The sequence below is a fragment of the Meleagris gallopavo genome, chromosome 3 (genome assembly GCF_905368555.1).
Source record: "Meleagris gallopavo chromosome 3, MGAL_WU_HG_1.1, whole genome shotgun sequence".
Lineage (NCBI taxonomy): Eukaryota > Metazoa > Chordata > Aves > Galliformes > Phasianidae > Meleagris > Meleagris gallopavo.
In genome coordinates, this window is record NC_139406.1 from 31506463 (window position 1) to 31534184 (window position 27722).

The window sequence follows — 27722 nt, forward strand, 5'->3', positions numbered from 1 at the left end:
GAGAACCAATAGCTGGTGGGCTTCAGACAACAGAGGCAATTCTTTCTCTATCATTGGAAGTTCCACTGATTCAAGGAGTGCAGGTGCTTGGCTCAGTCTTCTTCCCAGGATTTTAGGCCATTACACTTTTTAAGGTAACAGGAGCCTAAACTGATATCTAGAGAACAGCACATCTACTCAGCTCATTCTGTGTTCAGACTGTCCTGCATGGGTAGAATAATGTGAAGGTCAAATTATTCACAGTGATGGTCTTAAAAAAAAAAAAAAAAAAAAAGAAATTCAGATAGTAAATAAATGCAATGTAAAGAAATGGAAGAGAAACTGAGGAATAGGTTTTTCCACTGGTAGTGGCTTCACATTTGGTGGTACAGAAGCATTTTTTTAAACTGTATTGCTCATTGTGGTGGATGAATCAAAGGGGTAGAGAGCTACTCAGCTTTCTCCGTCTTCTCAGCTCCAGCTACTGTCTGATGAATAGGGCTCCTAATCACTTGATATTGAGATATGTTTTATGGCTCACTTGACACAGCTCTCTCTTGCAATCCTTGGTTTATTCACATCCAGTGAACTTCATTGTGCCTTGATTTTTTGGAGGACTACATTTTTAGTGCCTATCTGTTTAACAGAAGGTTCCTCTAACTCACGGTATGTAGTCAATTGAACATGAGCTTTTATAATGAGGTATTGACTATTCTTTGTTCAAACAAATATTAAACTTTATTTCCAAATTTTGAATAGCTCTTTTTTTTTTTCTTTTTCTTTTTCCTTTCTTTCCTCCTTTTTAAAATCTAGTGCATGATGTTGCTGCATTTGCAGAGCTTGATCCAGAAGAATCGAAGAACATGCTTAAGGAAAAGAATGGCATGTGGTTCATGAACCTCATAATTAGTTCCCCTTCCTAGCTCTAAGCAGTAATTAAATCTGTCACTTCTGCTCTGCTGATTCATTTATTTAGCTATTTAATTGCTCAGCTGAATACATCTTTATCTCCGGAACTGCAATATTTTATTCAGACAAAGAAATAGCATAATCCATTACTTTTTTCCAAGAGCAGGGACATGTAAAAGAAAAGAACACTAATACTAGATGATTTGGTGTGTTGTCAGTTTTCACTTATCAAGCAAAACAGTGTTTAAGGGAAAACTTCAACCACTGCTTGAGGATAGCTTCCCATATATAGGTTTGTTTCCCTGGGAAATTATGTCAAATGCTGGAGCCGGTCTATTTGATCTATATTTCCATGTCCGTGAGTTAAGTTAAAGCACTTCGGGGAAAGTGGTCACAATCTTCTATAAAACCAGTATTTTCATCTTGACCTAACGGCAGAATAGTTTACATGCATTTTAAATTTGTAAATGTCTACTAAATTATATGCAAACTAAATGACTTCTCTTCAAATACAGCATTTTGATTTACAAAGAAACAGATTTTTAAATATATATAAGCTTAACAAGCAGTGAATACATCTTTGTAAGGCATATTTCCATACATGCAGTTTTCTCTTGTTTTCTTCAACCTAAAGGGTGAGGTTACAAAATTCCCTTGCTGATTTTTACAATAGGTTGGAAGAACTGATATGGGAAAGCAGCTACCTCTGGAAAAAAAAATGAGGACCATGTGAATACAGATCAAACAGGGCTTTTTGTCAAGACAAGGAAATATTGTGAGTTTTGTAAACTTTGGTGTCCCCTTGTCTCTGAATACTGTAATGATAGCTGTTCCAGAAAGTAGAAGACACAAAAACCACCAAAGATTCAGAGAAGAATATTTTTATTTCACTTCTGGCATCAGCAGCTCAGTTTTGCCAGTTTATTCACCTGTCTAGCTGGCTAAAATTTTGTATGATGTACACAATCTTACAGTTCACTTCATTAGTGAAGTTGCAGCTACACCTCTGTTTAAGTCATAAGTTATCTTTTTCCCAAGTATGTTTGTTATTCTAAAAATAATTTTTTGCTTTCCCGGAAGGGGTTTTGTTGTGGTTCACAAGGATATTTTCCCGTTGGTGAAGATCCAGTTCACGTATTTGCAACACGAAGCATGTCCATACTGTCACAGCAGAGACCCCCACCTTGGCTCCACTGGAAGAGAATGCAGGCCCCTACATGGAGATCAGCCAGCAGAAGGGGGAATGGGCGGGATTTATTAGCGATACTGCGATGCCTCACAAATACAGCCGCACATCTCACGATACCTCTGTCTGCTGAGCCATGCAGGCTTCCCCCAGCCTGCACTACACCAGGGGTCTCTGCCTCACTCACCCCACGCACGGCCCTGTTCTCAGCAAGAGCTTTGTCAGCCTGTGGGCTGGTGGCTGTGGCCTGACAACGCTCGGTCAGTATTGTCTGTGTAGTGTTATTGTTCTGCATCTGTGCACTCTGGCTGACTGAAAGCTCTTTGTTAAAAGAAAGAATATTTCCCTCCCTGCTAAAACTAGGAAGTCTGGAAATCTTGCGGGCAGTTTTGTTCATACTGTGCCTGTGTCTGCGATTCTTAGGCAGAGGTTTTCCAAGAGCTTCACTTAAATATCATGTCTTTTAAATGCATTTCTTCCACTGATGTCTGCTAAGCGTGGGTTCTTTGTTATGTAGGACATATACTTAAATTCAGGGAGTTAGTAAAGCAGCAAAAAGTATCTCTGGACATCCTTTGAAGATAAGGGTGCTTTGAGGATAAGCCTGTATGTGAATGGGTTTAGTGTGAGAAAGCAGCGCTCAGTGTGGCAGGACAAACAAGTTAAGATCAGAGGAGGGCACGGGAATGGAACAGAGAAAATAACGTTTATTTGCAGTGAAAGAGAAATTTATTACTAAGTTGGTGTAAAGTGAACACAGGAAATGGGGATAATTTCAGATAGCTTTCATCTCAGTTATAAGAGAACATGAGGTTAGCCATATTAACAACAGGATTAACTACTTTTGCATAGACGTGTATGTCCCTTGAGACACAAGATCTAGAGGGACGTCTGGGAATGTCTGTGAGGGGAAGAAGGGGACAATGATAGTCAGCTTCCACTGCGATGAACTTAGATGTTCTCATCCTGCCACCAACAGGCTAGTAATTACTATCTCAAAGGCACTGTTGAGTTTACAGGCAGTCAAACAGGATGAAAACAATGCACTATTGCTGCTCTGCCCTCCCTGTGCAGGAGCAGGCAGCGCCCAGCTGCTCACACAGCACAAACAAGGACACTGCAAAGTGTTGCACAAGCTCTAGGTCCCGGATCTGCTTAGGGAGACATTCTACTAGATCGAAGATAGATCAGAACGCACAGAGTTTGTGTGTGTGTTCTTAAATGTGGTTCCTGATTAGTTTTCAGTTCTAACTCACTGCACAGTTGGAAAGTTCAGGCCAGATTTTATCATCACTTGCAGCGCTGGAATATGCTGGTGTAAAACACATCTAAATCAAATCAGATACAAGCCACCACTTTTGTTACAAATCATAGAACGGCTTGGACTGGAAGGGACCTTAAAGATCAAATGCACCCAAGGCTGTACTTCATTAATGTAGTGATACATTTATTGACATATTGAAAACTTATGGCTGATGCTTTAATTAGGAGTAGCCGTTGCTTATGCTGTTTGTCTGATGTACTGTATCTGCGGGGCTGAAAGCTACCCCTGGACAGCTCTGGTCACTTCGCTGGGTTATATAAGATGCACAGAGCTGGGTACCTATAAATATTAGCATGCAGCTGTCACAAAAGGATCGTGAGCAGGCTGCTCGGGACCTGGAAAACATAATAACTTGGCACCCGGGAACATACAACTCTGATAACATATTGCAAGGTTATGTGTTGGGGGAGAGGGTAGGAAGGTGGTGGTCGCTTTTTATCTTTGTCTCTTTTTAATTTTAATTTTTCCTTCTGGTATAGGTTGAATCTTTACAATTTTTATCACATTAGGATGTGACATTCCCGGCCTTGACAGTGCTTTTGTTTGGATATTTATAGCAGCTTCTGGTCATTGTCGAGCAAAGGAGATTGCCCTGCCCTCTGGCCCTTTCTTAAGCAGATTTTGGGCAGAAGCTCCTCTCATGTGGCACTAATTGAAATGATTGGTGGAGGGGGTGTTGTGAGCGCACTGTGCCTGACTCGGGTTTATCTGCCAAGGGCTAAGCCAGGGGAGGCAGGGAGGGGAAAAAAAAAAAAAAAAAGGAAAAAAAAAAAAAAAAAGGAGAGAAGAGGGAGAGGAAGGAAAAAAAAAAACAACCAGGCTTTGCTTCGCTCTGGTCGCGCTGCCGGCCATCTGTCCAAGCTCGGGCTCGGAGACGGGCGGAGGGACGCGGTCGCTGCCGCTCCGCAGGTCGGTACCGCCGCGGGCGCTGGGCTCCCAGCCGGAGCCGCACTGGGCTGTTGCGTGCTGCTGCGTCTAGGCGCGGGTCTGCGTGCTGCTCTCGGCAGTTGGGCGCGCTGCTCGCCGAGCGCTGGCTGCCCAGGGCGGGCCGGCAGCGAGCGAAGTCGCTTAAAGATTTCGAGTGGCAAGTTGGAAGTGATTTCGGGTGGAGATGGGGCTCGTGCGGGCGGCACGTCGTCCGGGCAAGTGAGCTGCGCTATGTTTTAGGGATTGTCAGCTGGAAAGCGTGCGCTTCCCTTGGGTGAGTAACTCCGCCTGAGCCGGCAGCTTGCGGGTCTAAAGGAGATGATATCTTTCGGAGGTTTGTCCCCCTCCCTTTACCACAGCCCTTACCCCCGATAACGATTCTCTGTAAGTTTAGGGCGAAATCGGGAGGGGCGCGAACTGGCCCTCGCCCGTGCGCTCCGCAGGGGTTGTGAAGGATTAGCAAGGCAGGGGCTGCGAAGTTTCTGACGTCCTATAAGCCAGCAATACTGTCAAAAGCAACAGAGCTGCGTTATTTTCACACGTTTTCGAGGTGTTAGCCGGGGAGGTTGCATCTTTCTCTTTAGCTGCTAATGTTTCCGGAGGCTATTTGGAGTTGGTGGTTTTAACGGCCCGAGCAAACAGCTGTGTGGTAGTTGTGTGTGCTGTGCAACAGGGAGAGAAAAAGTGAAACTTCAGTGTGTGTTGCCTGAAGAAAACTTAAGAACTTTGTGCTAGCTTTATGGTAACAGCTATGAGAGGACTCTAGACTCCATGCCTCTTATTGTTAGTAATATTGAAGCCCACAAGGAGCCTTGTTAGTCTGCGCCAAAAACTATATTTCAATTTCTTTAACACGTCTGCTAGGAGGTCATATTAACCAGAAAGCGGTTATGTTTCACGCGCAAATTCTATTATTTGTGTTTGTGATAACCCTACCAGGCCTACTTGAAAAATAAAATAAGGTTCAGATGGTGTGTTAACAGCACGCTTAGCAGGTCTCGATTAAACACAGCAAAATCCAGCCATAGCTGGAAATGGGCGTGCATGTTGACTTTCAAATGTTAGAAGAGAATTTTTATGTGAGAAGTACGCATACATCCCATCTAACTGTAGGTCTTGGGTTTCTTTTTTCTTTTGTACGATGTTTTGGAAATGAAAAAATAGCAAGAAGTGGAGTTGAGGAGCTGGTAATCCACTTGTCTACTGCTTATCCCTAATGAGGTTCCTAGTACACAGCTCGTGACCTATCGCTGAGGAACACTGGCAGTGGAATCCAGGAATCGGCCATACTGAAGTTACAAAGAGCTCAAGAAATATATAAATAAAATAAATTGAAAAGATGAGGCTTAGCCACTCATAAAGCCTTTAATAAACATATCGTGTCTACTATTCTACTTGCTTTATTCAAACAGAAACGAAAAAACTTGATTATCACATGATTATTATTCCATACCTTCTTAATATATACTTGGGTGAAGAAAAATATTTGTTTTCTTCACAATCTGAATTAGTTGTGTTTTTTTTGTTGCGGGTAGGTTTTTTTCCTTTACCAACTAACTTGTCCTTTTTATGTCTCTTCTGTCTATCTGTGCTGCAAAAAAAAGTCTTGAAGCATGTAACATTTGTTTTTCTGTTTGTTTTCCATTCCTTATTGCTCTTGGTCTCCATTTGGTGCCGTTTTGAACATTTTTGTAATTTAAACACATCTGTATTTAAACACATCTGTAGAGTGTGAAGTGTGATAATGCATGGCAATATGAATGTATTTTTGTTCTTACATGGCACAAAGTATTTTTATTGTTACTTTAGAGAAGCCTAAAATCATGATAAATACTCCATTAGCTGTATCAGTAAGAAATATGTTAATATGAGTGCATGGTCAGTTAGAAAACATGTTTTTATTTGGAAGCCTTCTAATGGCGGGCATGGTACCAATAATCTTAATGCATAACCTGTGGTGCATATCTTCCATGATGGATTTGATTTTTCTCGTAAGTCTTTTGTAAATACTATTTTTATTTAGGGTAACAGAATTTTCAGGGGAAGTCCAGGCTCCTTGTTTCTCTTCAGCCTCTGAGTTCGGCAGGAATTTGCCAGGAGGGCTGGGGGGTGCACGGAACAGGCAGTTTAGGATGCAGCCTTTCTTTTCAGAAATTGCTTTTGCTATTGTAGGACACTGAGGTCTGATAATAATGTGAATTGTGCCTATTAAAACTGTGCGTCAACCCCAAGGACTGCTGTGTGTGTTGGATACCAAGAAGGAAATCAGAGTAGCCACCTCTGATTTCTGAAAGCTAGTGGGCAACTTTGGAAAGTACTTAGGGGAGTATCAGGTTATTTGCACCTGAAGCAGCATGCCACAGAGCAGTCAGAGAGTAAAAGCCTGCTCTAGCCAAACTGTGGAGGTTTGCACCCCTTCCTGGGTTTTTCATGCTAGGGAAAATGAAAGGAGATCATAGAATCATAGAATGGCCTGAGTTGAAAAGGACCACAATCATCATCTAGTTTCAACTCCCCTGCTACGTGCAGGGTCGCCAACCACTAGACCAGGTTGCCCAGAGCCACAGCCAGCCTGCCCTTGAATGCCTCCGGGGATGGGGCATCCACAACCTCCCCGGGCAACCTGTTCCAGTGCTTCTCCACCTTCTGAGTGTCAATGGAAGGCTGATAAAATCACGGCAAAACCCAAAAGCTAAGTAAAGAGCTGCACGCTCTGGCAGCACACAGCCGCCTGGGCTGCTGTCAAACAAACCCTCCCAGAGTCTTCCCCAAACTTTGGGCAGTGCTATTAAGGCAATCCCTGTGGCTGCTGCCCTGTGGCAGTGGTATTAAAGGAGTTTGGGGTGCAGGAGGATGCAAGGGAATTGAGCAGATCTCACCTTTCCGCTGGCAGGGCTGGGCAGGATCAGCTGCCATGGCACCCTGCTGTGGGGCTGTGCCTGTGGGGAAGAAGTGTGAAGGAGGAATCTGATACTGGGAAAGTGCTGGTGGTGCGTGGTGGAAAGAGCAAAATGTGTGGTCATGACGCCGTGAGGGGATGGGAGGCATTGGCAGAGGTTGAGTTCTGGTGGAGCAAGGATTGAGGGCAGTTGTGTGGACCCAGAAGCCAGAGCTCTTGAGTTTTGCTACCAGGGAGCTTTTGCAGCTGGACGGGTAGGATGAATTGGGTATATGAAAGACATCTAGTTTTAGTTGTCCCTCTTCATTTCAGGGGAGTCAGACTAGACGACCTTTAAAATTCCCTTTCAACTCAATTCTATGATAGAAGTCAAGATGAGAAGTGAGCATGGGGGTTCTCAAGGGCTGAGGAACGGTTTGGCAGTGGAGCAGGAGCAAAATTCAGGGGTAGGGGAAGGCTGACAGCAGGGAAGTAAGGGGATTCAGATTAGCTTCAGCCAATTCTGTTGTGTATGTGATATCACTGAGGTAAATTAGTACAATTTAGAGCAAAACTGTCAGGGATGGGAACTCTAAATGAATCCACAGCACTAAGAGTGATTACTCTTGCTGTTAATGCTTCACAAAGATTTTCACTTAATGGGGTGTCTGTCTTCTGACGTCTGTAATAACGTCATGAGTGCAGATTGTGGAATGGGAAGAAATTTATTTTCATAGAAATTTGGAGATAATTTCTCTTTAAAAGAGACCTTCTCACGCTTTCAGTTAAATGTAATTCATTGCATTCATTTGCTAAGCAACAGACTCACTTTGTTGCCTGTGAAGCACAAAAGCAAGGGAGGTTTTGACACAAGAAGCAGGGCTTATGTAAAGTTCATGAACAGCAGCAGAAAGAGTGAATGATGATTTTTCTCTGTTTTGTGCCTTACATTAAAATATTTTAAGGTTGGATACTTCTCTCTGCTGGCTGCCATCAGTGATAGAAGTATCAACAGGAGAAAAATGGGTCGCTTGGGTTTTAGCATTAAGTAGCAAATCCAAGGCCAATAGGATTTAGCTGAGATGTTAAGGTTTATTCAGTGCATTTAGTTAATGAAGTTGAGAGGAAAAAAATGTCTGTCTGGGGGATGGAGAAGGGGACAGCTTCGCCTCCTGCCACTAGGTGCATCCTGCAGTGACTCTTCCTGATTGATAGGCACTCCAAGAGACAAGAAAGAGCTGAGTGAAAGGAGGTTTTAATTAAAGAACACCTGCTTGATGCCAGCTCTTTTGGATTAAAATTGAGCAGGAAATCTTCGGAATAGACGCCCATCTAGTCTTGAGGGTGTACGCTTGTTATTACAAAGCAGCATCCGTTGCTTAGGAGAAGGGGAGATGACAGTACGTCCAAGTACCTACACAGCAGTTACAAAGCAGTGACAACGTTCAGTAAGTTCAGTCACGTGTGAAACCTTGTCAGTAGCTAACATTTATCAATCAGGCACAGAAACCAAGTTCAGGTCAACTAATTCCCATCTGAATAGTATGCCAAGATTTCTTACAGGCAGTCTCACAGTCTCAGCAGCACAGGGGGCTTCTTGCTGCACTAACCTGTGATCTGAAGCTTTTGTATGCTCTGCCAGGGGCTGGCATCTCGGCTATGCACAAGCAGTTCAGCATCCACAGTTGCTTTTAGAGCCTCAAAGATCTTCAGCAGAGAGACCAATTTAAAAAAGATTGATAATATAGAAAGTTGCCTTTATTTTAAAGATGAAATAATATCTACGTAAAACTCAAAACAACATGAAATTATCCTTTTTTCAGGAGGGTTAATCTAGGCTTTCTTTTTTTCAGTTGCATTCCTCTATAGGCCAGACTCCTACTCAGATCAGACCTCATTGTTCCTGAATCTGTAGTGGTCAGTTAGAGTCTGATGAACTTTGTTATTCCACCCACCCCTTCAAACATCTGTGCTTGCTGTCATAGCTGGGAGCTCTTGAACAGCAGTTAAGACCATCGAGATTCAGTCCAGTGACCTCAACAGCCTTTTTTCTGAGTAGGATGTGGGCAGGGATGGCAGGATTTGATTGTAGCAGTCTTGAATACTTAAGCAGCAGGCTTACAAAATGAGTAAAAAGATTCCATGTAGCAGTTGTACCAGCCTAACCAGTATCTTGGATAGCCTATGGCTTAGCACAAGTGTGTGAGAAGGGCAGTGAAGCAGTTCTTGGAAAGATTTAGCTCAGTGACACCTGAAAACTCACACAAAATGGATGGTTTGGAGAAAAAGAGTGCTTGGGGGGGGGGGGTTGCTTTTTTATTGATTTGGGGAGGAGTTTATTATTTAGGATTTTTTTGTTGGGGGGGGAGGGGTGGATTATTCTGCAAGTAATAAAAGTATTGATAAAGAAGTATTTGCATTTTTCTGCATCATTATGAACTGCTCTATTCCTGTTAGTTTCACAGGACCTTTACTGAACAGAAAAATAAGCTGTATTTATAGACTAGACCAGAGACGTGTCTGAAATAAGAAATGAAAAACAGTTTCATTATTTATTTTTTTTAAAGAAAAGTTTTTAAAACAAACAAACAAACAAAAAAAACCCCTCCTTCTGCTGTCCAGGAAAGAAAGAATGCATTTGGATGTAAAGAGCTTAGAGCAGCGTCCATTATTTTTTTTTAGTGGTTCATTACCTTAAACTTATTTTCTGGTGTTTTTCTCATTAGTGGGCAGTAAAGCACCTGTTCAGCATTTGAGCCTGATATAAACGAAAAAAAAAAAGATAAAATGTGAGCTTTGAACACCAGAAGTTGACTTTTCTGTGATTTCATTCAATTACGAGAACTGTGTGTACACCTTTAAGGTCTCCTTAGCATGGCATGGCTGCATGCCAGAATCTAGCCAGAAGTGCTTACAGAGATTTTTAGCATCTGCTTTGTAACATTAAACACCTTTTAGAAACAGCAGCAGCGATTTCAAGTGGAAAAGCTGTAAAAACGTTGGGAGCAGAAGCAACCTTTTACATGGTCAATAATTACTTCATAGCACAGGATTAAATTCTGGAAATCCCTGAGCTGTCTGGTGGAGTTTTGTTTGCGTCTGATCAAAGATATAGAAGATTGTCTGCTTTTTTTTTTTTTTTTTTTTTTTAATTAAATCACATTATACATATGAGAGCAAATTAAAATGAAGTAAACTTTACTCTTGTCTATGCAGGAAACTGTTCTCACATGCAAGTTAAGAGTATCCATTCAGAGCAGTAAGAATCAGGTTTGGTGTCTCAGCTCCTTTTGGTTTGGAGATATTTGAGTATCTGGGTTTCCATCTGATAGCAGGAGACACCAGAATTCCCACCACTGGGTTTCTCTGGGAAGAACAAGAGCCTCAGGTAGGCACCAAGAGACACATACTTCATTTCCCCCTCCTTCCTTTCCCCATCAGCGTTCGTACTGTACAGACAGATCCCTGGTAGGTAATGGAAAGACTGTCACTGTTAATTAAGTATTGTGAGCATCCTATGATGTTTACTGTGGGCTGGGCAGGAGAAGCAGCATAGAAATAAGAAGAGCTCTCAAATCTTGCTTGTAATGAAGTTCAGTGTTACTTCAGTGTAAGTAACATTCGATATGTCTGAAGCTAACCCTGTGTTGTAGAATACTTCTGAAATATTTGAATTTTCTTTTTGCACATGAATGATAAATCTCTGATGAAATGAAGCCTCCAGCATAAGCCATGCTGGTGGAGCATCCTGAAACTGCTTCCTGTGACCAATGAGAGCACCTCTCTGAGCAGCCTCCCCTACTAACAGAATTGTATCTGCATTTGGGGGGTTTCTCTTGGATTGTCATGCTGGGAGTCACTCTTTCTCCCACAGTTTTGCTGTTATCTTCTGTAATGAGGGATGTGAGACTTGTCTGTGTTCTTCACCTAATATCTGATTATGTGTGGCTTTCTTCTATTTTTTTGTCAGATATTACGGAAATGACTTGTTGAAAGATGCTCATTGCTTTCCTGACGTGTTAGCCATGCTCACAATATTTTCCTATTGCTCTCTGTGAAATGCGTTGACTGAACGAACCGTTTCCTCTTTAAAAGGAGAAAAAAAAAAAAAAAAAGTTCAGGAAAAATGTCTCTAAAGTTTTCGCTTTAATTCTGATTTACCTCTATTACTCATGTTGAGCCAAATCCTGAGGGTTTCATTCAGCTGAACGCTGAGGGTAGGCTGAAATACGTGAGTCCTGCAGGAATCATTCTGTGTGGAAGGTAAAATGAAGACCAGAGGCACATGTATCTCTCATGTGCATTGTGAATGCTTATCTAAAGGTAATGTCCGTGCTTTGACTGTACCCTTACGACTTGCAGTGGTAAGTTTCTGCAATAGGTTGCATCTGCCAGTGATCAGTTACATTTTAAGGCATATTCACTGAATGCTTTAATCAGTGTTAGAAGTCCAACTGTTTTGATGGGTGACTTATTTTGCATGTTGGCCTCCTGGTTAGCCACAGATCTGTAGTTAACCTGTATGTTGGTGAGAGCCTGTGTGCAAATTAAGCTGTTGTCGTATACTCTGTTGTCACATAGCATCTGATATCAGAGTATCCAACCTCTCACGGATAGCTAGTTAGTGTTTGTGAGACATTTCACTGATCTTTCAAAAAGCTTGCTTTAAGAAGCTGCTGATCTTCAGCTGTGGTATGGTCATTTCAGCAATATCAATTCCTCTACTGACTGTTGTGCTGTGGGGTATATTGCATTAGCTTAAACACTAAAAACATAAATGCTTACGGTCAGTGACTATAAAGACTGTTGTGGCTGAATGTAAAGGCAGCTCACCTGTTTTCGTTCCTGTTTCCCCAGATTAGGATCACACCCATGGCCTGTTACTGAGTGTCAGCTGGCAAATGGTAATTTATAGTTGATGAGTGAAGCTCTAACCTTGCAACTGTGAATTGTGTGAACGCACTATGGGTAGCTCTTTTTCATTTTTTCTTCCTGGTCTCTTGGTCTTTTGGTTTCAATGAAATGATGATAAAATACAGAGTTAAGGACATTTAGACAATATTTATAGTAATCTTCTAATAGCAGTTTTATTGTGAAGAAGGTAGCCCTAACTTAATTGTTCAATAAACTTTTGGAGGGTTTTATTTGTTTATTTGGTTTCCTTGCTGGGGAAATAGATAAACATCACTTGTGATGGATTGTTTTATCTATGCAGAGTTTGTTGCTAGTTGTTTTCTTGACCCCAAACCTGCTGGCACATAATCACTGCTACAGGATTTGGAGCCTGGGCTTTGTGTTGTCATCCCTAGATATCATTTTAGGGTTCTGTTTGCTGGGGCCTGCTTACGTCTGATCCTTCTCTTTATCTAAAAGGAAATCTTACAGCTCTGTGACCTTTTCTTGCTGGTTTTACCTCCCATTAAGAATCAACTCTTATTTTACTTTGAGTAGGTGTGTGGAAGTAATGTGGAGTTGAAAATTAAGCACAAGCATACTTTTCAAAGAAAGTGTCAAAGACAACCTTTCTACCATGCTTTTATTACATTGGATCATTCACAGATGGATGGGCTTTTAGTTGGCTCCAGAAGTAAAGGGCCCGCCCTGTATATATGTAAACCTTTCTAAAGTAACTTGAATTCCCTTGGGAGCAATGCATTCACATGCCATGAAAATGGAGTTTTCTTTTACCTTGTGACCTTTCTGCTTTCCCATCAGTAGATAGGAAAGATCCAAACTCCAGTGAATATTATTAGCAGTCAATAAATTTAAAAGAATTGGCATTGCCCGTAGTTGGTAATGGTGTCACCTTTATTTTCTCTCTTCATGCCTCAGATTTTACTTTTAAAAAAAACACTGATGCTCTCAATGAGAATAAGGCTGAGTTGCAAGAGAAAGGAATGTATTTCTAAATAATATCTCCAGAGTATACCAGGCAGGCATAAAAGATTTGCACATGCACTTAAAATGTGTTTCAATTCTAGTTTCTATGTATTAATGCATTTTAAGTATTTCATATACATGCATTTTTATTGTGAGATTGTGAGGAATTATCTTATATGGAGATTAATAGATTTTACAAAATGCTTCTTTTGATCACTGATTTCAAAGACATGAATTTTTTACTCATTTGAAACTCAGCTGGAAACTTAGTTGCAACTTTAAACCAAGGCTGTCGTCTCTCTAAAGAAAATTGTTCTAGCTGTGTTATACTTATTTCCCGCTTCTGCTTATGAAATATGGGAAAATTGAATAAAACTTGTTCACATTTACTCAAATTTAAAAGAAAATGAATTTGTGCTTTCATCTTTTTTTCTGAGAAGATTCTGGCAAACAGAACGGTTGTGGATGCTCCGTCTCTGGAGGCATTCAAGGCCAGGCTGAATGTGGCTCTGGGCAGCCTGGTCTGGTGGTTGGCAACTCTGCACATAGCAGGGGCTAGATGATCGATGTGGTCCCTTTTAACCCAAGCCATTCTATGATTCTATGAACAAGCCTATTTTGGAGAATAGTGACCCAAGCAGTTTCATTACTGTGGATAGAAGTAGTTCTGTATTGGTACTTTCATTTTCTTGAGAGTCGAGACTGTGTGGGGCTTGACAGAATGGAGAGAAAATCCACAGAATAAAAGTAATGTTAATCTGCAAATATGTCTATAGCTGAAGGCAGTTTTTTTCAACATCTTCACAGATTCAGACTAGTGATTACTTTAAGCATCTTTTCTGTTGCAAACTGTAGTTCAAGAGATTATTAGTCAAAATTTGAAAACTACGCAGATGTCTCTTGCAGAAAGCTGATCATCTGTCTAATGATCCTCAATACGCTGAGGGAGAGCCACGGAAAATGATGCATGCTTGCGTACATCTCATTGAGAACATTTATTACTGTAGCTGTCAGATGAGCAGGCTGTAGTAATAAACAAAATTGGTTTTGTAGCTCATGTTGTGAGACTGGCTTTCGTTTCTGCAGCGTTGAATAGTTGCTGTATGTAACAGTCTCTTTTACCTTCACTGTTCTCATTCATAAAAAGGACTTACTGAACTGTATTTATTCAGATAAATCTAATTTATGGTATTTAATCAACAAAGTTTTGAGTTAATCTGTGTTAATTTTAACTTAATACTTAGTCAAAATCAGTAGTTTTGTGTAAGCACTGAGCACCTAATTTACGTGCTTATCTGTAGGTTGTATACACACACACACACACACACACACACACAAATGATTTGACAAAAGTGGTATTAAAGGAGATTTTCAACCATAAATATCTTCCATTTATCTTTTTTTTTTTTTTTTTTTTAACCTTTGGCAGTCTGGAGTACCACTGATCTGCATTCGTAACCAATGATCATCTCAGATTTATAACTGGAGCCTGGATAGTTTTTGCACGGTACTGGCTAGCTTAGTGTATATTCCATTTACCCTTGCCTGAGTTTTTTGGGATAGACTGTAAAGATTGTTTTGAATTTTAACAAGCACACAGAAGATCAATTACAGCACAAGGTTGTCCTATTGTAAACTTACAAGTTGATTTAATTGAGAGTTAGTCTCCTCTTCCAATCTGAGGCACATCCCAGGCACTCACTCCACATCCATCTTTAACTGTTGCAATGGGGTAGATGCCAAGATAATATAATTGTTTCATGTCTGTGATTAATATTAACAAGTCTCTCATAAAATGAAGGGAAAATAGAAATGCTTCTTTTGATCAATTTATCTACTAACATTAAGACCATCCTGAAATTTAATATTTCTTTGAATTCATCTCTGCTATTGAGTGCCCATGCAGCAAAATAAACCCAGTCCATTCTGTTGGCTGCTGATGGTGAGGCAAGCAAAAGGCTCATCTGGTCTGCTTGGAACTACCACGTGCAAGGAATAGCTCCACCTTAATGAAAATGTCATCCTATGCATATGGCTATGTGATGTTAGATTTTGCAGTTGTTTGGTTTACTATATTCTTTTGAGTTTTTCCTTGTTTAGCAAAAGGAAATTGCTTCTCATCTTATCCTCTACTAGGACTCTAAATTAAACTTGTCTTTCATCTATACTGCTACCTGTAAGGTATTTGTAGACTACAATAGTATTCTGTTCAAAGCTCTTTTCTAGATTTTATGAAGTCATCTTCCTTAGTCTGTCTTCATATTTATAATCTTATTATCCATTTCTAATATGACATTAGCTTTCTTTATATATAGTCATTGCAAGAAAGATGTGGAGCTATTGGAGCAGGTCCAGAGGAGGTCTGCAAAGATGATCAAAAGGCTGAAGAGCCTCTCTTATTAAGAAAGGTTGGAGGAGGCTGAGCTTGTTCAGCATGGGGAAGAGAAGGCCCTGGAGAGGCCTCATTGAGACCTTTCAGTATTTGAAGGGAGCTCATAAGCAAGAGGAAAGCTGACTTTTTACACAGGCAGATAGGGATAGGTTAAGGAGGCAAATGCTTTAAAATAAAAGAGGGAAGATTTAGGCTAGACATTGGGAGTAAATTCTTTACACAGAGGGCAGTGAGGCACTGGCACAGGCTGCCCAGAGAAGCTGTGGATGCACCATCTCTGGAGGAGTTTGAGGCTAGGCTGGATGTTGCCCTGGACAGTCTGGTCCACTGCTGGATAAAGTGAGTGGCAACCCAGCTGACAGCAGGGAGATTGGAGCTCAGTGATATTTAAGGACCCCTGTGATCTAAGCCATTTTATATCATGATGGGGGCTTTTTCCCCAGTATATTGATATAAGAGCTATATACTATATGACATTTATCGTCACATTATTGATTTATTCTGTGGAATTATTACCACATTTGTGGAGAGATATGCATATTCAAACCCAGCAGTTACTTCTACAGAATAAATCAAACCTGCAAAATAATCTTTAATCTCTAATCAATGATTGGCTCTACTTTCAGATGGCATCACACTTGATGCTTTTAGGCAACTACTTTTTTTGTATTAGTAGGAATAGCTTTATCACAAATAGGTACCAATTTATTTTCTCCAGCACCACGCTTCAGATGTTTGTGGATTGCTATCCATTTTGTTTTTTAAGACAAAAGCAAATCAAATAGGAAGATGTAGGATATTTTCTCCATGAAACTAATGCTTACGGGGCTTTTAAAAACATTTGATAAATCATTCATCCTTCCTTGAAATGTATTTGGATTTGGGTTCATTTTTATACATATTTATGAGCTTTATTTTCAAGAAAGTGACAAAGTAATCAGTCTAAAACAGAAAGAAACCAATTGCATAGAATGCCAGCTGCTGAACGTACTATAAATCTCACAAAAACATCAGTTTCTGTTTTTAGGAGTCATGTATGTTTTTATAGGCTTGACTGATTTTTGTCCCCTTGTCTTGTCAGCTACCCCTCCCACCCTCATCAAACCTCTGAACTGTGTCTAACTTACATATTGTGAATTCCAGACTTCTTCTGTTTCAGTGTGATCCAACAATGAATTGCACTTAAAACAAGATATGTAGAAATATTATGGGGCTTTATTAGTGATACCTGTAGTAACTTCTATAATCAAAAGTGTTTAGCTCTCTTTATTTGCCTCGCAGTGTTCATTTCCCCAGTCCTTTCTACCAAATTTATTCTGCATGTCTAACTCTTTTTCTACAGCTGTTGCTTCTCCCTTGGGTAACATTAGCACCTCTTACTTTTCAGAGTTGCTTATCTGTGCGAAATAGCTCACACTACTGACATCTTTTATTGTTCTTGCCTGAATGGACCTTAGAGTTTCAGAAATAGAAAGAAAGCTGTTTGTTCCTCGATTGTCAGGCCTTCCTACCCATCCAGATGTAAATGCTTTGTTATAGACTTAGTGCTAACTGTGTAACCATTGGTTGTTTCATACTTCTCCCATTCAGATCTACCCTTGGTTTCTGAGGCCACGTTTCTTCTTTGCTTCCATACAACTCTATTTCAGGGATTAATTAGCTTATGTTGAGATGAAAAAAATAATAATGTAGTATTTTGACGTATGGTCATGGGTGATGTTTTGTGACAGTTTAGGTTAGATGTAAATAAGGTGAGCTGTCTTTAAAAGATGCCTGCTTCCTCCTGTGATGGAGGTCCTTGCCAATTACTAGCAGATCCATTCTGACTGCTTTGTTATGCTGGTTGTAAGTTTAAAACAAAAAAAGTTTAAAATGCATAAGTTGCTTTAAGATTGGTGCCAAAAGCAGTGTCATTAAGTAGTCTAATGAGCCGAGTGTGTTCCCTTCTGAAGCTTAGGAGTCGCTGAGATTTGGGAGAGCAGTTACTCCTGAAAAGTGGAAATGTAGTCCTGTTGTCCCTAGGGAAGCCCAAGGAAAGGGCTCACTGCAGAAATTGAACTGGAATTAGAAAATAACAGGATTTGGAATGAGAACTGAAGCCATTTGAAGGCATCTTTCTAGCTCTGGATCTGGAATATTGACTCACCTCATTGCCACCAAGCCCACAGAGATGTGGCTTTGATTACCATCTCCTCAATAAATGACTAGTTCCTTCCTAATGTCTGTCTTGGGCGATTAGACATGAAGCTCATCTTGCCTTACTGTGTTTGGAGCAGAGGAGTTTGGGATGGTTGTTCCTGTTCTGCCTTTCCCATATTCAGAACAGTTTTCTTCTATTCCCTTGACGTCCTTGTTAACTGGAGGCTGGCATTGGGCTGTGTGGGGATGTTCTGTGAGTCACTGAGTTTAGGTTATTGTTTTTTTTTTTTTAATTTTTTTTTTTTTAGCATAACTCAAGATAAGTGGCTTGTTCTGGGAGTTTGCTGTAGTACATAAACAGCAGAAGAAAAATGTGCCTTGGAAGACTGATACGTATGTATAGCAGCTTCATGAAATGAAAAGATGCCATTTCATTCCTGCTTATACAGCTGAAGCTTTCAGCATTGTTTTGTTTCCGAAACAAATGATGCTGCCATGTTACCCTGGTCCACTACAAAAGCCCAGGAGTGCCCTTGCAATCCTGTAGAGCTGTCTGGCATCTGGTGATGAGGCCAGAGAATGGGATGAGAGCCTGAGTGGGCTCCTCACCACAAGTATGCAGCTCTGCTATATTTATAGGCTCTTACAACACTGTTGATAGGCAAGGCAAAGGCAGGAAGCATGCTGCTTTTGGTCACGTTATCAGTAAGAAAGAATAGATGCTGGGTTTGGGGTTTGCTTTGTTGTTAGTTATTTTTATTTTTTTCTTTTTAAATCTGAGCTGCCCACAGTAATAAGTCTGTCAAGTGCAGGCAGTTGCTCTATGCAGAGTAGCTGCTTTCTGAGGTGAGCAGAAATGACTGTTCATCCCACCAGTGCTGGAAATGCAACTACAGCTACTCCTGACCAGCAGTTGTCTGTGTGTTTGCAAACAAACCAGGTTTTCTTTTCAAGATCTGAGCAGTAATGTGCACTGGGTTTGCTTACATTGTAATGAATTAGCCTTGTTAGATTAACTAAGAAAATTGGCTCCTATTCATACATTTCCCTGCTGTCTGGGGGGCAGTGCTGTCTGTAAAGCAGATTTGTTACCTGGTGTGCCCAGTTCTCACACTCTTCAGAGATAGTGCTTTTTATTCAGGTCCAAATGCTGGTAGAAGTTTCCACAAATCAAGCACAACAATGCAAGTTTCTTCACCTTATTTATACATTAAATTCCATGTACTCCACCATCTAATACAGAAGAAACACCTACTACCTATGCATGGTTAAGAACTCCGTTTCCTTTTGGCTACTTTCCTGATTGTGCCTGCACAGGATTGCTCAGGGGTCTTACATAGCCCTTGGTGGTCCTTTGGGGGTTGTTTTCCTTACTCTTTTTATTCATACATGGTACCTAAGAGCAAGCCGGCCAATTTTCCTCCTGACAGTTTTCCAGTAGAGCAATTGTCCTTGGTTAACCAGATAGAATGTCTTGGCTATTGGTGCTACTTTTCCACTAGATTGTGGTCTTCACTGAATGTGTAAATCCCATTTAACTTGCAAAAATCTTGAAACTCCCTGAATGGCCTGTGCTACAAAATGGGTCCCGTACTGCTGATGATCCTTCAGGAACTTCAAACCTGGGTATTACTTCTTTCAAAAAACTTCTTTCTTGACTACTTCTCTAGCTTTGCTGGTACAACGCAGGAAAGCTCCTCTTTTGGACTGTTTCTCAAACAAGTTTCATATCCTTGTGTAATACCTTTGGTGATTTTTAGCATATCGGTGCCTATTGCATACATTTTTATATTTTTGCAATTTCTGCCAAGGCTTCAGCTCCCACATGTGTGGTACCATGTGTTCTTTTCATAATTTCCCTTATTGATTAAGAAGTAACTATGCATTGTCCATTGGGAGTTTTTCACCATTCTTTGGGAGTCTTAACACAATTCAAATACTCAGTTTGTTTTTTTTCTCTGTATATTCGGGAATGTTTATGTTAGAAGTTTTTTCATGGACTAAAGCTGCTGTTCTTGTAAATAGAGCTGTTCTTTTTTGAAATTTCATCAACCTGTTGATTTCCTCTGATTATATCAGTCTGTCCAGATTGATGTTTTCTGTAGTGTAGCATTGCCACTTCCTTTGGTTTATTCATTGCTTTGAGCAATCTTAAAATTTATTTGTTGTATTTTATAGGATTTCCTTGTGATGTTAATAATCTCTTCTCCTTCCAATTTGTACCACATGCATGTATCACACCAAAGATATATTTTGAGTTGCTATCCGAAAGTCTCTGCAACTATTCCTAGAGCCTGATGTTCTCTTTCATGCACATAAAATTCAAAAGGCTTTGTCAGATTTGGAAGGCCTAAAGCCAAGGCACTCATGAGAGCAGTTTTTATTGTGTCAAATCCTTTTTGACAATCTGGAGTGCATTCAAGCAACTCCTGGTCCCTTAAGAGCTTCCTACTGGGATTTGTCCATTAATCCAAACTCAGGTATCCACAGGTGACACCATCCGGCCATTTCTGGAAATGATCTAAGCTCTTTTCTACATCAAGGAGGTGTGATTTGACATATTGCTTCTATTCTCTCTATCCCTGGCCTTCCTTTGTGGGCTATCTCAAGCCCTAAATAAGTCAGCCTTCTGAATGACTTGACTTTTTTTCTGTGACACTCTGTATCCTGCTAGTCCCCAAAAAGTTCTATAAACTCGTAGTTCCTTCTTTGCATTTTTCAGCCTCTCCCAGCAGTATATCATCCAAGTACTGCAATGAGGTAATATTGCTTTCTTTAAATCCTTAGGAAGTGCTATCCACCATGACTGCACATCTGCCTGATATTGGGGAAGAAGTCTACAGCCATCACAAGAGCTTGGAAGGCGTTAGGAGACATGAGTGATGCCTGGGGGCCAGGCGTACTGCACTCATGGCCTGTGGTGCAGGTTTTGGATGCTCACATGCTGGGCCCATGTGCCCTGATCTAGTTGGGCCTCAGTTATCTTTGGCACATGGAGTCATGATCTGCTGGTCTTGGGTTGGGTGTTGGATGGCCACAATCCAGAAGAAGGAGCCCTATAAAAAGACACATCGAGGCATTAGTCACTAGCTACCCAATGCAGTGGCTGAGCATGAAGTCTCTTGGGTCCTACGAAAGGAGAAGGCACTTGAGTCTGCAGAGCTTTCAGCTTCAGCAGAGAGCTGTGGATGACGCTCTGAAAGCCCAGCTTTGCACAGTGCGTGCTATTTGCAGCTTAGTACTAGGACTTTGTAGTTGATTGCATGATATATATGAAAATTTATTCAAATTCAGACTACACTGGAGATCTGCACAGGATTTGCACAGAATTAAATGTCCACAGGTAAAGCTGCGTTTATCACAAAGGTTTGATGCAGGGCTCAGTGAAAGATACTTAGTTAAATGGATAAACATAGTGTTACTACCTGACGCTGCATCAATCGTCTTGACAGAGAATCAAAAAATCCTGGGAAGGATGATTTTGTAGAAAATTAGGACATGGAAAGCTGATGTCACAGCACTGTTTACAGCTCTTACTCCTATATGCCTTTTTGTGCCTTCATCATCTATGCACCTTCAATTTGCGATTAACATGAGTGCCACAATACTCATCTTTTTCTGCTCTTTGTCTGCCTTTAAACTTGAGTGACACAGAGAGCACTTACGGAGTGTTATGCTATTTTTATTTATTTTTTAATCTGCCAAGAAAACATGACACACAAATCAGAGTAATGGTCACTGTATCTGCTCTTGACATGCATTCACGTTTAGGGATCAGCTCAGGAGAATGAAGTTGCAAAGTGCTGTTAAGCAATCGCAGGTTGAGATTAATAGGAAGTGTATTAGTTGATAATGTGGAGGGCTTAGACAAAATATGATGGCACAAATTAGGCACAAATTAGGTTAGAATTAGATCACTTAGATTACCTCTCAATTTCTGTTTTCATGCCCTCTGATCAGGCAGTTATCAAAGGCAAGGAAGCCATTTCTAGCATGACCTGAGTTGTTTTACTATGTGCTCAGCAATACTGCCTTGCAAAGACAAGCTTGTATACTTGAGATTCACATTCATTTCTTCATTTCTTAAAAACCAAGGCTAATAATTTTCAGTGCAACTGTCAACATTGTTCTTTCATTTTGTTTTTATAATTATTAGTTGGGTGTGGTTTTTTTTGCAGTTTTCTTATCATCACTTTCAATTTTCTCTAAATAAGCAGCCTAATTGCCATCCTGTCAAACAGCAAAGTTTATGAGTAAGCTTTAATGACCACATAAAAGGAAGTCTAACATTTTTATCTCATCAAAAGATCTGAAAGATTTTTCTCAAATAGTCTGCTATCACTTGAAGCCAGCCACTTTGTACCACTGATTCCCAGCTTTTTGGAATCAAGTTTTAATTGGTGTTTTTTGGCAGATTTTTATTAAAGCAGATCTGAGCATATTAGGAAAAAAATAATGTATAAGTCCCTACACTCCATCTTTTGTTCCACAAATAATCCTTATATTTAAAAGAGAAGGTTTCTGATGATACCTCATGTTTGATTATATTTCGTGTATATTTGATTTAGGTCTCTCTGAATGAAAACACAGTTCTCCTAACTGCAAGTTAGAGGTATTGTATCAGCCTCAGCATTAATTGGTTGTGCAGAGCTAAGAAGACAAACTGTTGTTGACCAAGTGCAGAAGTAGATACATGCAGATTTTCTGGCTGATATTTTTGTGACTTGCCCTGTTTTTATCCATTATCGTTGATCCTGCTGATGAATCCAGAAGTAGAGAAATTGTTCCCTTGGTAATAACGTTTGCCAAGGAAGGGATTTCTCCGGTGTGCTCACAGGAAAAAAGGAATCGGTGGTAGAGATTCAAAACCATTGAAAATGAAACTTAGGTTGATTTCTGGCTCCACCATATATACACGTTACATTTTTCTACTGGTGATTCTATCAAAGTTTTGTCGTGCTTTCTATTAGATTGTATAATCCCTACATACAAATTAGTCTGAGAATTTTTTAATCGCTATCTCTTGCATAAATTATGGAGAGGATAAGATAATGTTAATGTCTGCGTAATCATCTAGATTAGGCCTCAACCCAGTGGTGGTTGTACTGTTTTTTCCTCTCTGTGGTATTGTACATCACCAGAAGGAGTGATGTGGCAATGCTAAACATAAGGTTACAGCTGAGGCTTCGTGATCAACTTTCTTGGTAAAACTTAGGAAGAAACTGAAGAACAGAAAAGCCCTGTTCAAATCAACATTTTCTAAAGGCCTATATTTAGAGCACTTTATAAAGAGCAAAAGGGATGTATGTCTTCAAAACCATCATATGTACAAAATGCAGGTTGGAAGTAGAGCTTCAGGGGATTCAGTGATCAGTAGGCAGAAATATGTTTTGTTTCCAAATCTGTGCTTGAGGAGATATTTGTGCTTCTGTCACATGAAGGACTCTTCATTTAGGTCACATAATGCTGGGCTGGGCCTCTGGGTGAATCATATCTGTTGCTAAATGGATGCATGAGATACTTCCAAAGATAAAATGAGATGGCTGTACATAATGTACATATATGGGAGTAAAGGATCCTTCCTTTATTTCAGGGAAGCTCAGGAAGAAGAGAATTCTTCAGTAACAGAGAATGAAAAAATGAAAGGACAAACCTATATAAGCTTTTTATTTTTCCCTGTAACTAGTGATTCTTGGGCAAATGGACAGGATATTTCTAGGAGAGGAACTGTGCATCTGCCTAGGCTTTAAAAAGTGTAATGGCATTTATCTTACTCTGTAATTTGAGTCAGTGGTTCTGGCCAAAGTTGTTTTGGCTCTAACTGTGGATCAAATACAGCTTTTATGTGCTGAAGACCTGTTCCACATAGAAAAGGCTGCTCTCAATCCTCTGTTGTGTGTTACAGAGAGCCAACTGGTGGCTGTAAAATGTAACTGAGATAGCCTAAAAGCCGGAGTATAACTGAACAAAGTAATGTCTAAGTAGCTCTAAAACTATGGCCTGGGAGACTATCAGGTTGATGCTGATCTCATACACCCTGTATAATTGAAGACTGATGAACTACAGAAAGAGATTGCTATGTAATTTTAACCTAAACATGTCTAGAAAGACAGGACCAGAAAATGTGTCTGTAATTTCAGTTCAAAAAACGCTTGTCCCCAGAGCATATCTGTTTTGCTCCTCCTTCATTCTGGGTGGAGGTGGGCTGGCAGTATTCCAAGCTAAATTGTGATAAAGAGAAATCTTTAGAAAATGGGCTTCAGCTTATGGTCTGTGAACTGCATCTCAGAAATCGCTGGCAGATAAAGACAAACAGCAAGCACTTTGCTTCGGGCTTAATTTTGCTCTTCGGAAGTCTCCATCTCCACTGAAAAATATTTAGGGATCTTTGAATTAAAATAAGTTGAAAAATCAGTGACTTAAAAATATATTCCCTTGTTTTTCGAAAACCAGCAAGACTCAGCTAGCAGCACATCTCTCTGTGGTGGTGATGATGGTTTTTTTTTTTTTTTTTTTTTTTTTAACCCCTCTACGCCCACCTCCCATCCTACTAATGGATCACATGGTTTGTAGCTGGAATACAGCCTCTCATTTGTTGTGGTCAAAACCTCTTCTAATGAGAGCTTTTGTCTTGAAACATCAGTGTGGAGCCTTCCTAGACCGCTTGTGCAATTATCTGTTATACTGCAGATTTAAATGCAAATGACAAATTAGATTAATTTGAAAAAAAAGTTTTCAATTAATTTCGAATGGTTCTTCTTGCAAGGAAAATCTTCCATTATAATGAAGATATCTTTCAACTCTGGGTGAAGGCTTATTTGCATTTACTCTTTCTCTCTCTCAAAAATGAAATAACAACAACAACAAAACTGTAGGTGAAACTGATACATATCTCCATTAGATATCATAATTATCCATGGCGGTGCAGCCTGCCTTTGAGAGCATATACCACAGGCACAGAATTCATGTATCCCAGGCCTCTGACCTTCAGTAGATATCGTTATCTTTGTTGTATGGGCAAGCCAGAAGGAAAGGTCAGAGCTCATTCATATATACTTATATTTGAGTTTTTTTATTTTATGTACATAAGTGGTATGTTTGTTTTCAGATTCATGGAAATAGGTCATCCCCAAAGGAGTTTAAGTCGGAACTGGGCTTCAGTTTGACAGAAGATGAGATTGTCTTAAGGGATTTAGCACTGGCTGTTTTTTTGTTGTTGTTTTGGTGATTTTTTTTTTTTTGCTTTTTTTGTTTGTTTTTTTGTATTTTACATTTTTAGCATGAATTGCAGAATAGAAGGCTACAGTTACGTAAATTATGCACGGAAATCAGTAGGATTGCCTGGGGTAGAAGTCAGCACAGATTTGTTTCCTTCAAAATAACTGTCATTTTCATGAATTATGCTCTTGTCTGATTGTAGCCTTTGGCAGCAGTCTTGAGCAAAAATGACATTCTTCCATTTCAGGCTATTGAGTCTTATATTTCCTGCAGACCATTCTTTATGCAGGTAGGGAAACTGCAACTCACGGAGTTAATTGTGCTGCGTTTTACTGGAGCACCGTTGCGATATTTATGACCTTCCTCCTTCCTTTATCAAAGGCCATACAGTTTCATTTTGTGATGCTGCCTGAAGCCACCAGGTTATCCAAATAACTTGCCAACCTCAAAGCAAGACATAAAAATATTCCCCTATACGAAAGATCCTTTCACCCTCTGCCACTACCAGGGGGGAATAATGAAGCTGGAACCTCAAGACATCTTGCAATTGCTAGCACAGCAAACAGATCTAATTAAAAGGACAACCAAATAACAAACTAAACTCCATCTTGAAATGAAGTCAATAAATAGGTTGTTTTGTGAAAATGTACCCTTTTCTTACACTGTGTTGTGTAACTATTGCATTTTAGGCTGGCGACTGAATTCTGAGTAGTGTGCAGATGAAGCAGTGCAGTAAACTATGTTGAGAGCTTTCGCAGTTAAGTCACAGGTCTGTTAAGGCTCAAGCGGCAGCTCTCTAACAGTGCGGTGCCATCTTACAAGTAGGAATAGCTGCAGGGATGCCTGGAAATTGACACTTTTGAGTTTATTGAAAGAAATGCTGCTCTCAGCTTCTTAATGAAAGAGCTTGACTTAAGTAAAGGCCAAAAGATACTCGTAGGTTGTGAGAAGCAACTTCAACTGTGTATTTTTCTGTCTGCTATGAAAACACATACAGGGTGTTGTTATGACCCAAGAATACACACAAAAACAAACTAAAGAACTTGTGTATATGTACAGCATCAGAGTTGGATAGCATTCATGGAAAAGCCTAATTGCAGCCAATTCCCTCCATCACTCTATGTATGATCTGTTTGACCCCAGGCACCTCTGTGGTGTAGTCCCACCAGGCTCAGTGTTTGGGCTGAGCTGCCCAGAGCCGTAACTGTTCCTTGTCTTTTCTCCTTCTCTGTGCCCTTTATTCTCATCCTGAAATCATAGAAGAGAAACCTCTTCCATTTATACACATTTACTTACTTTGTTACATGTATTTTCAGGTACGAAAATGCCCTCAAAACTCTGAAGATAGTAGGGCTCAGCAGCTCAATTTTTCATCTGTCCAAGGGAAGCTTTATCTGTGCTCTCCTTATGCAATGGGGCTGCAGCAAGTTACTAGATCAAGTTGAGGGCAAATCCTTGCACTGTGTAGATCTGCCCCCTTAGAGGGGCTGATCAAACTGTGTTGGTTTAAGATTTTTAAATCGTACTTCCTTGCGCAGTCCTGTAGTAATTGATTCTCTAAGATGCAAAACTGAGGATTTAGATTATAATTTTCATTCTGTCTAAAATGACAGCGTAGGGGGTAAGGCAAGCATGTAAAGTATAACATTAAGTTGACAGAAAATTGTTGTAAGAAAATTGTCTAGGCTGAGCAAACCTCATGGCAGGCACAGGAACAGCACTGAGATGATACAGAACTGACTGAAGGTAAAATTTAAAAGAGAATTTTAAAAAATTATATTTAAAAAGATGAAGAGACAGGAGATGCAACTTGCAGTTGATAATATCTGGTGTCTGTGGCCATCCACAGGTGGAAGGTTGCATGGTTTGGCAAAAAGACACAGAGATAACCCCAGGTTTGTTTCTGCGTTGTGCTGTAGCATGTCAAAATGGAACATAACGATATTCAGAGCAAAGCTTTAAAGCTGAAGGAACCTCCAAACATTGTTATACTTCAAAAATAAATAAGTAAATAAGGAAAAAAAAAACTCCCCAAAGCTTTGGCACAGTAGCCTTTTTTTTGGGGGGGGGGGGGGGGGGGGAGAGGGGGGAGTAGAAAGGTTAGCACTAAAGAAAGCTGAGGTTTGCACAGACTGAAAGTGAAAATTTAGACTTAAGTTGCCATAGGTAACCTTGAAAGGATGAAATCTCATTGTTCCCTATCATCAAGTGATTGTAACCTGATATTAGAGTCTTTTAGCTTCTTTGTATGTTATGTGAGCAGACAGCAACTGTGCACTACGTATCAGCCATACAGCATTCTGCATTTCTAGTAGAGCTGGATGGATTTAAGTCATTTAAGTTTCAGAATATCTTGAAGTCAAAGTAAAATGTGTTTGGAAATCATTAATGTTTTTCTGATTTCCCATTTGCTTCCCAACTTATGTCCAGGGTTCTTAGTAAGAATAAGAAACTCACAACTTAAGCTTTTCTTAGGCATAAATGTTTAGAAACTCTGTTAGGCTTTTCTTAAATCCCAACCTTCTCTCTATTGCTTAGATTTTCATGAGGATGTAAATACCTTACTATTTGATCTAGTAGAGTAGGAAATGATTTCTGATGTAGAAAAAAATTGATGAGAATGAGAAAAATGACGGAGAGAAGACAGTAAGTTTGAAGTTAACACGTTCTTTTTAATAGTTTGCAAATCAAAATTTTTTGTGTTAGCCTTTACAAAGATCTATCTCCATATCTTTACTGTAAACTTAATGTTATCTTGAAGAAAAACAATCTGTTTTCTAGGCCAAATTACAAGGGTCTAAATTTTTTCTTTACAATGAAAGCAAGTTTCTACCATCAGGAAGAGAAACTGTCTCCTGTAAAAATATATACATATGTTGAAGTTGGGAGG

General features: G+C 40.0%; 1 protein-coding gene across 13 annotated transcripts in view; it reads left to right on the forward strand.

The window, feature by feature from the left end:
• LOC100547566 (poly(rC)-binding protein 3-like) overlaps positions 1-27722 on the forward strand; it is a 472557-nt gene that overhangs the window by 337018 nt on the left and 107817 nt on the right. Inside the window, exon 1 of one of the 13 annotated variants that reach the window (XM_085220560.1) lies at positions 4040-4307. The exons of 11 other annotated variants lie outside the window; for them this stretch is intronic. The gene's annotated coding sequence lies outside the window, so the exon portion shown is untranslated. One more of the 13 variants, XM_085220566.1, reaches the window with a different exon arrangement.